At 44.0% G+C, this 8,545-nt stretch overlaps 2 long non-coding RNA genes across 3 annotated transcripts in view; both read right to left on the bottom strand.

The window, feature by feature from the left end:
* LOC104984852 overlaps positions 1 to 6,904 on the bottom strand; it is an 11,739-nt gene extending 4,835 nt beyond the window's left edge. Inside the window, exon 1 of the long non-coding RNA XR_824796.1 lies at positions 6,856 to 6,904. This is a non-coding gene — a long non-coding RNA (uncharacterized LOC104984852). The remainder of the gene's footprint in view (positions 1 to 6,855) is intronic.
* Positions 6,905 to 6,928: 24 nt separating this feature from the next.
* The window catches only part of LOC104984851, a 5,294-nt gene continuing 3,677 nt past the window's right edge, over positions 6,929 to 8,545 (bottom strand). Inside the window, exon 3 of one of the 2 annotated variants that reach the window (XR_824795.1) lies at positions 6,929 to 6,965. This is a non-coding gene — a long non-coding RNA (uncharacterized LOC104984851). Of the gene's footprint in view, positions 6,966 to 7,010; positions 7,052 to 8,545 lie in introns of those variants that run through there. The other variant, XR_824794.1, reaches the window with a different exon arrangement.

Raw genomic sequence — 8,545 nt, 5'->3', positions numbered from 1 at the left:
TCTCCAGGGACTCTTCCCAACCCAGGGATGGAACAAACTGCTTTTAAAAATTGACCTGAATCAATTAACCCCATTGCAGCCTGGATCCTACCTACCGATGGCCACTTGCTGACCCAACCACTGAAGCAAGGGCTGAGTCCAGAGAGGTGAGGCAATCTGCCAAGGGCACACAGCCTGTTGGTGGCAGAGATGGCACAAAGACCAGACCTCCCGACAGCCAGGCTCCAGTCCAGCCTCCTCCCCGCTCTGCAGGTCTCAGTGGGCGGGAATCCCTGCCAGGATTGCTCTGATGGGACACACCTGCAAGGTCATGGGAGCCCACACCTTTGCCAAGGTCCCTACGAGTCACTGCCACATTCACCTCCCTAATCCACAACTCTTCAAGGATGCCCAGTTATTTCTGAGACTCACGTCCACTCTTCTGGGCTGAGCATAATATTCTTTCTCTTTCCTTGCTTCCTCCAAGGTCATCCTGGGAGCTTTAGAATTTGACTCATTCATACACATGCATGCCCTGAGTACCCACTGTGCAGGGCACAGTGTCTAGCTGTGGGAACACAGAGTCAGGTGAAATTCAGGGTTGGCTTTGAGGACCTTCGAGGGTCAATCTTATGAATCTGCTTGGCTGGGCCAATCTTATGAATCCGCTTGGCTGGCCATAGCGCCCAGATGTTTTGCTGTGAAGGTATTTGTTAGATGTGCTTGCCATTCAAATTAGCAGACTTTGAACAAAGTCGATAACCCTTCTGTAATGTGGGTGGGCTTCATCCAATCAGTTGAAGACAGAGAAAAGACTGAGGTTCCTGGAAGAAGAGAAAATTCTGCCTCCAGATGCGTTTGCACTCAAGCCACAGTATCGACTCTTTCTTGGGTCTCCAGCCTGCCTGCTTGTCCTGCAAGCTTCGGTCTTGTCAGCCTCCACAATCACATGAGCCAATTCATTAAAATAACTCTCTGCCTCCAGAGAGATAGACAGGTAGGCAGGTAGGTAAGTAGATAGATAAAGCCAGAAAAATAAATAGGCAGAAAAATAGAATGGATAGATAGACAGCTAGATAGAAATAGATAGATGAATGGATGAATATATACACACACAGACACACACACACACCTTATTAGTTGTTCCTCTAGAGAACCATGACTAAGATAGGAACTCAGGAACTCATACTCTAGTGGCAAGCATACTATATTACTTCCTTTCATTATACTAAATTCACACTTGAGGTGAAGGCATAAGGAAATGAGGGAAAGGGCAATTTCCCCCCCAGACTTGTGAGCAAGAATTTGTGTATCTGTGCTATGCGCATTAAAATAGAGAAAATGATAAATAAATCATAAATCAGAGAAAAATGTCAAAGAATTTTGGAACTCCTCCCCAGAACTTAAGGACCACTGAGTTTCCAGTCTGATCTTCTGAAATTCAGTGGGATATAAAGCATCTCTGTGGTCTGTTTTTGTTCTATTAACCAGGGACCTAGAAGGTTTCCAATGCTGATTCCAAATAAACCACTGAGGAATAATAGAAAGTGTCTTAAATCCAGAATCTGACGTTTGTGGATCCAACCCCCATCTCTGTTGTTCATTATCTCCATGATCTAGGACATGTCACTTAAACCCCCTGAGCCTCAGTTTCCTCATCTATTAAGTGGAAATAACACCATCCCACAGAGTCGCTGTGAGTCTTAAAGGAGGAGGCAAACATGACTGAGCGGTGCAGGGCCTCACTCACAGAGACTGCTCAGAAAACGTCCATTTATTAATAATTCACACAGTTAAACTCAAAGCCCAAGAAACCACCATCCTCAGCTTGCAGGCCTTCAGTGTAAGTCAACCAAGGTCAAGTTGCTTTCCTTTCAGTCATGGACACACTTGCCCGCTGACTGGGTTTGAACCCAAACCATAAGGAACAGCGTACATGATGCGCCTGCTCCTTTGAATCCAAACTCCCAAGATGGGACACATACTTTTGTCATGTGGAGGCAGCTTCGCTTTTCTCAGCTGCCAATCAGGGATAATTATACCTCTCTCAAAAAACTGTCACAATGCCAGGACGTGAGCACTTTACAAATGCCTGTCTCTCATTCCTCAAACCCAGCAGAAGAGTGGAAGCCTGGAGCCTTGGGTTTGAGAATCCAGCCTTGCAGTTCTATCTGATGGCATCCTGGTCATAAGGCTTTGGTTGACTCCAGTATCAAGTAGGATTGATAAAATGTGGTATCTCATAGTTTACCAGGATTTAATGAGATAAGTTATACAAGGCTTGAGCTTCCTGTCTAGTAGGAACCGGAAGAAAATCCTATTATTATTATCCTAATTTGTTTTGCCCATGCCAGACAGCATGGGATCTTGGTTCCCTGACCAGGGATAGAACCCACATCCCTGCATTGGAAATGCAAAGTCCTAACCACTGGCCGGCCAGGGAAGTCCCAATTATTACCCTAACTTTTGCAGGGAAAGGTTCTCACTGCTGATACCAAGTTCTTGCTGTAAATTTTCCCTTTACCTAACCTCTTTTGTTTTGGGGTTTTCTTGTTCTGTTTTCGTTTGTTTGCTTTTAAGTATCTATTTTCTTTGGCTGCTCTGGGCCTCTGTCGCGGCACGTGGGATCTCTGATCTCAGTTGTAGCATGCAGGACCTTTTATTTGCGGCATCTGAACTCTTAGTTGCCAAATGTGGGATCTAGTCCCCTGACCAGGAATCGAACCTGGGCCCCCTGCACTGGGAAAGCAGAATCCCAGCCACTGGACCACCAGGGAAGTCCCTGCCTAGACTCTTTCGAATGGGCATTCTATCACCTGCCAGCCGAGGAGCCAGGCAAATGCGTTTTGGGAAGGTACTCTCACTTTACATGTTGGATCACTGAGCTGGGCAGGCAATGACTTCTTATCCCCCTTTCCAGATGGGCCATCTGAGGTCTGAAAGATGAAGCCACTTGCCCAGTGGGCCGTGGTCAGGGAGCAGTGGAAGAGTTTTATTCACCCCCGATGTTTCTGCCTCATCCTGCTGACTGCATGGGGGTCAGAAGGTTGATAGAGCAGCCAAGAAATTTGGCAAGAACTTCTCAGTCAGGGGGTCACAGAGCAGGAGAAAGCATGGAATTTTGCCCCTAATTACGTCCTGTTTAACTTGGCTTTCCCGGTAGCCGACAAAGCCAGACTGTCAGCTGAGGTCTCGTCCTTGGGTAGCCATCAGGAGCTCTGGCTTCTAATTTGGGCTGATCACTCTGGACAAGTTGTCCAGCCTTCCTATTCTCATCTTCCCATTTATAAGTCTGGGATAATAATAGCTTCTTCTCTTTGGGGAACGTTTCAATGGCTTTTTTTTTTTTTTTTCCTGAACAGGGTTACATCATTTGTTCTCCTTAATTTGCTTTGTTTGGGTAGGCAGGAAATTATTTTCAGCCAGCAGCCAGTAATTACTAATCACACTGACAATTTGTTAAAAAAAAAAAAATGAACCACCAAATATATTTCAAGACTAGATCTCTATTTGCTAATGAAATAGTCCCCTGGGAGTGGGTTTTAGATGATGTTCAGCCACCACTTGGCTGTGATTCCAGGCTGGACCGGACTAGAAAGAGCACTGAACTGGGTGTTAGGGAGCCCCAGCTGAGGCTGGAGACCCTGGTGAAGTTACTCTTCCTGTCTGAATCCCTGATTGATTCTTCAACCATAAAAGGAGGGCATAGGACTAAAAGATCCTTAGGGTCCTCTTCCACAAAACTGCTCTGATTCCACCAACAATAATCATGTAATAAAAGTAGCTCTCAGTCACCCTGGTCCCTCCCAACCTGCTACCACTCTCTTGACAGCTACCAGCATTAATCTAATCATGCCATTTCCTGTTCAAAATTGCTCTGATAGCAGAGGCACGGACATGAAGATCATGGCATGTCTATGCAAATGTATCATAAGCAGTCACTGAAATTAAAACATAAAGAGGAGCTTGTGGGACTTCCCTGGTGGTCCAGTGGTTAAGAACCACTTCTCTTTCCAGTGCAGTGTGTACAGCTTTGATCCCTGGTCAGGGAACTAAGATCCCACATGCCTCTGGGCCAAAAAAAAAAAAAACAGAACATAAAAAAGAAGCAATATTGTAACAAATTCAATAAAGATTTAAAAAATGGTCCACATCAAAAAAAAAAAATCTTAAAAAAAAAAAAAAGAGCTTTCAGTAAAACGGAGACACGAAGAGCTTAATTTAGGTGAGAAAGGCAGGATGCAAAATTATGCAATAATATCTCAGTAATGAAAAATGCATAAGACAAAGATTAGAAGGAAGAATCACAAGACGTGAACAGTGGCTAACTGACTCAGCCTACTAGGTGCCAGAGCTGGGACTCGAACCCACATCTCTGAGTGGGGATCACATGCAAAGTTGTTAGAGAAATGGCATAAACAGTAAATATCCAGTACTTCGAAGACTTCAAAGACAAGAGTGCTGGAACTGTGTCACGGACCGAGAGACCTTATTTAGAGAAGTCATCACTGTTTTCTACCATGGACATCACCATGGATTATAATCAAAGCTAGTTAATGCGTTTCCCCACCAGATCATTCACTTTATTCCTTTCCTTCAGCAAAATTTCTGCACACATTAAGAAGCCATATTTTGTTCACTCTTGACCCATCCTCTAAATATCTGTAGAAGCTGAGCGACAATTCTTTTGGCAACTTAAGCCGTGGATCTTTATTAGTTTCGTTAGATCATTATTGTGTGTGTTAGTCGCCCAGTCGTGTCTGACTCTTTCTGAAACCATGGACTGTAACTCGACAGGCTTCTCCATCCATGGGATTCTCCAGGCAAGAATTCTGGACTGGGTTGCCACGACTACTGTACACAAAAACGTCTGATGTCTCGTCTTACGTATTTTCGCTGTTTGAGAGATTTGCCCCATCGAGACAAACAAAAACTACCCTGTCTCTAAGATGAGGTACAAGATAGAAGGCCACTGTCACTAGAAAAACAATTTCACCTAAATGATCAAGAAGGGAATAGTCATTCAAGTTAAGCAGTATTCGATGGGGCAAATCTCTCGAAACAGCGAAAATATGTGAGACGAGACATCAGACATTTTTGTGTACAGTACTAATGGCAACCCACTGCCGTTTTCTTGCCTGCAGAATCCAATGGACAGAGGAGTCCATGGGGTCTCAAAAGACTTAGCAACTAAACAACAAAAACTACACGATCCATGGTTGGTTGAATCCATGGATGCAGGACCATGGACACGGAGGGCTGACATGGGACTTGAGCATCCTAAGATTTGGTACATATGGGGGCTCCTGGAACCACATCCCCGTGGATACTGATGGGGATGACTGGAGATACAGACAGAGGCAGAGATAGAGAAAAATGGAATATGATTCAGCCACAGGAAAGAAGGAAGTCCTGCCTTTACAACATAGATGAAGTAGAGGGCATTATGCTAAGTCAGGCAGAGAAAGACAAAGTTGTACGATATCACTTTTCTGTGGATTCTATAAAAACTGTACTCACAGAAACAGAAAGTGGAGTTGTGATTACCAGGCACTAGGGATCCGGGGCGGAGGTGGATGTTGGTCAAAGCGGTCCAAACTTGTAGTTATAAGATGAATAAGTTCTGGGGAACTAATGTACAGTAATGTACAGTATGGTGCGTACAGTTAATAATACTATAGTATACACCTGAAAGTTGCTCAGAGAGCGATCTTAAATGTTCTCATTACAAAAAGGAAACAGTAATTACTTGCTGTGATGGAGGTGCTAACTAACGCTAGGGGAATAATCATTTTCAACATATAAGAGTGTCAAATCAACACACCGAGGACTTTAAACTTACACAATCTTATATGTCAATTACATTTCAATAAAGGTAAAAAATTTTTAAGAATTTAAAAATTCTCTTGAAAGAATATAATAAACGGATAAGTTTACCCCCTGTGCTTTTCTAGACACCTACTAACTTTGACTAGGCTCATTTTTCCATCACCCTTTGGAAATGGTCCCACCCTGCCTCCACTCCATTCTTCTCCCATTACAGGGACTGTGGTGTGTTATGACTTCAACTCAAGAAGCATGTATGAATCCACTCCGTCTTAGGCAGCAAAAGCTTCCATAATAAAATACTGTAGACTGAGTGGTAACAACAACAGCCATTCGTCTTCTCCCAGTTCTGAAGACTCAGGAGTCCTGGTTTCTGATGAGAGCTGTTTTCCTGGCTTTTAGAGTCACTTTCCTGGCAATGGCACCCCACTCCAGTACTCTTGCCTGGAAAACCCCATGGATGGAGGGCCTGGTGGGCTGTAGTCCATGGGGTTGCTAAGACTCGGACACAACTGAGCGACTTCACTTTTCACAGAATCACTTTCCTGCAGTGACTTCACGTGAAGACAAAAAGAGAGAAGGGGTGGAGTGGGGGCTGGGAAGGTGGAGTCAGTGTCCCGGGGACTCTTCTTAAAAGGATATTAATCCTATTGGGTCAGGGACCCATCCTTATGACCTCAAGTAACGTTTTCTACTTCCTTACAGTCCCCATGTTCAAATACAGCCACACTGGATGTTAGGGCTTCTATGAATTTAAGAAGAGATACAAACATTCAGTGTACAACAAGCTCCACATGAATGTCTGAGGATGAAAACAATGAAAAACAATATCAAAAAGAAAAAAACAAAACAATTGAAAAATGAGAGATTTCCCTGGTGGTCCAGTGGCTAAGACTCTGAGCTCCCAACGCAGGGGGCCTGGGTTCAATCACTGATTAAGGAACTAGATCCCACATGCCACAATGAAAGATTCTACATGCCACTGCTTAAAAAAAAAAAAATCCATATGCCACAGGGCTGCCCAGGTGGTGCTGGTGGTAAAGAACCCACCTGCCAATGCAGGAGACATAAGAGATGCAGGTTCAATCGCTGGAGGAGGGCACAGCAACCCACTTCGGTCTCTTGCCTGGAGAATCTCATGGACAGAGGAGCCTGGCGGGCTGCAGTCGATAGGGTTGCAGAGTCAGACATGACTGGACCAACTTAGCATGCACCCATGTATGCCACAACTGAGACCCAGAAAAGCCTAATAAATAAATAAATTTTAAAAAGAAAGAAAGAAAGAAAGGAAAACAAGCCAACAAGTAAATAAGATAATCTCAGGAAGTGAGAACGCTATGTGAAAATACAGCAATATAACATGCTAAAGGGAGCCTGGGAGAAGGATTCCATATGTATGCGTTAATATACGATATTTGACACCTCTGATGGGTGTCTATGGACATCCTCTGAGCAAGCTATGTCTGAGCTGAGACTTGAGGGGCAAGGGACCAACCTTGAAGAACATGAAGATCTGGGGAAAGAACATTCTAGGGAGAGGAAACAGCAAGGGCAAAGGCCCTGAGGGGGAACGAGCTTGGCTTATTTAAGGGAAGGACCACACGCCAGCATCACTGAGCAGAGAGAGCGCAGAGAACAGTGGCGCAACACGAGGTTGGAGGCCCGTGTTTCCTCTGTTCCGTCTCTTACATTTTGGTGCCCAGTTTCTCCATCTGTATGATGGAGTTGGTGATCATTGACAGCTTTTACCTCCTAGGATCTCTGCAAGAAGTCTGTGCCAAAGTCAGGTATTAACATTCTCCACTTGATGGGTGAGGGAACTGAGATTTGAAAAATGACTTTTTCCGAAATCACACACTTTGATTCAACAGAATCAGGACTCAAATTCAGCTTTCCTGATTGCTATCACAAGGCCCTCCCCACTCTGTTATAACCTCCTCCATCTCACATGCGCATCTCAATAACAGTCACCACAAATCCTGAGGTGGGTCTTCATAACCTCCAGTTCTTTTCAGAGACGTTTAGCCCGTGTTGTAAGAACAGATAAATCAAATTCTTCAGCCTGGAGCACAGAGCCACCCATGGGTTCATGAGTTTTAGTTTCAATATACTTTTGCTATTTACATGTTTATCTCTCCCACTAAAGTGTGAGAGGTCAACATACTGGAATGATCCATGTGGTAGAACTTGGGTAGGCAGAGAAGTTGGGGATGGAAGATATGGTGAGGGGCACAGCGTCCAGGATACACAATCAAAGTCACTCAGCTTTTAAATTGTGAGACCAGGGCTTGAGCTGATATCTATCCAAATGGAAGCTCTTCTATTTACAATAGCTAGGACATGGAAGCAACCTAGATGTCTATTGGCAGATAAATGGATAAGAAAGTAGTGGTATATATACACAATGGAATATTACTCAGCTATGAAAAGGAACACATTTGAGTCAGTTTTAATGAGGTAGATGAACCTAGAGCCTATTATACAGAGTGAAGTCAGAAAGAGAAAGACAAATATTATATATTAACACATAAGGTCTGATGCTGTAAAGAGCAATATTGCATAGGAACCTGGAATGTCAGGTCCATGAATCAAGGCAAACTGGAAGTGGTCAACAGGAGATGGCAAGAGTGAACATCGACATTCTAGGAATCAGCAAACTAAAATGGACTGGAATGGGTGAATTTAACTCAGATGACCATTATATCTACTACTGTGGGCAGGAATCGCTTAGAAGAAATGG

Source organism: Bison bison, unplaced genomic scaffold (genome assembly GCF_000754665.1).
Source record: "Bison bison bison isolate TAMUID 2011002044 unplaced genomic scaffold, Bison_UMD1.0 scf7180017864036, whole genome shotgun sequence".
Taxonomy (NCBI): Eukaryota; Metazoa; Chordata; class Mammalia; order Artiodactyla; family Bovidae; genus Bison; species Bison bison.
The sequence above is the reverse complement of the archived record's forward strand: the minus strand, read 5'-3'. Positions and strand labels throughout refer to the sequence as shown.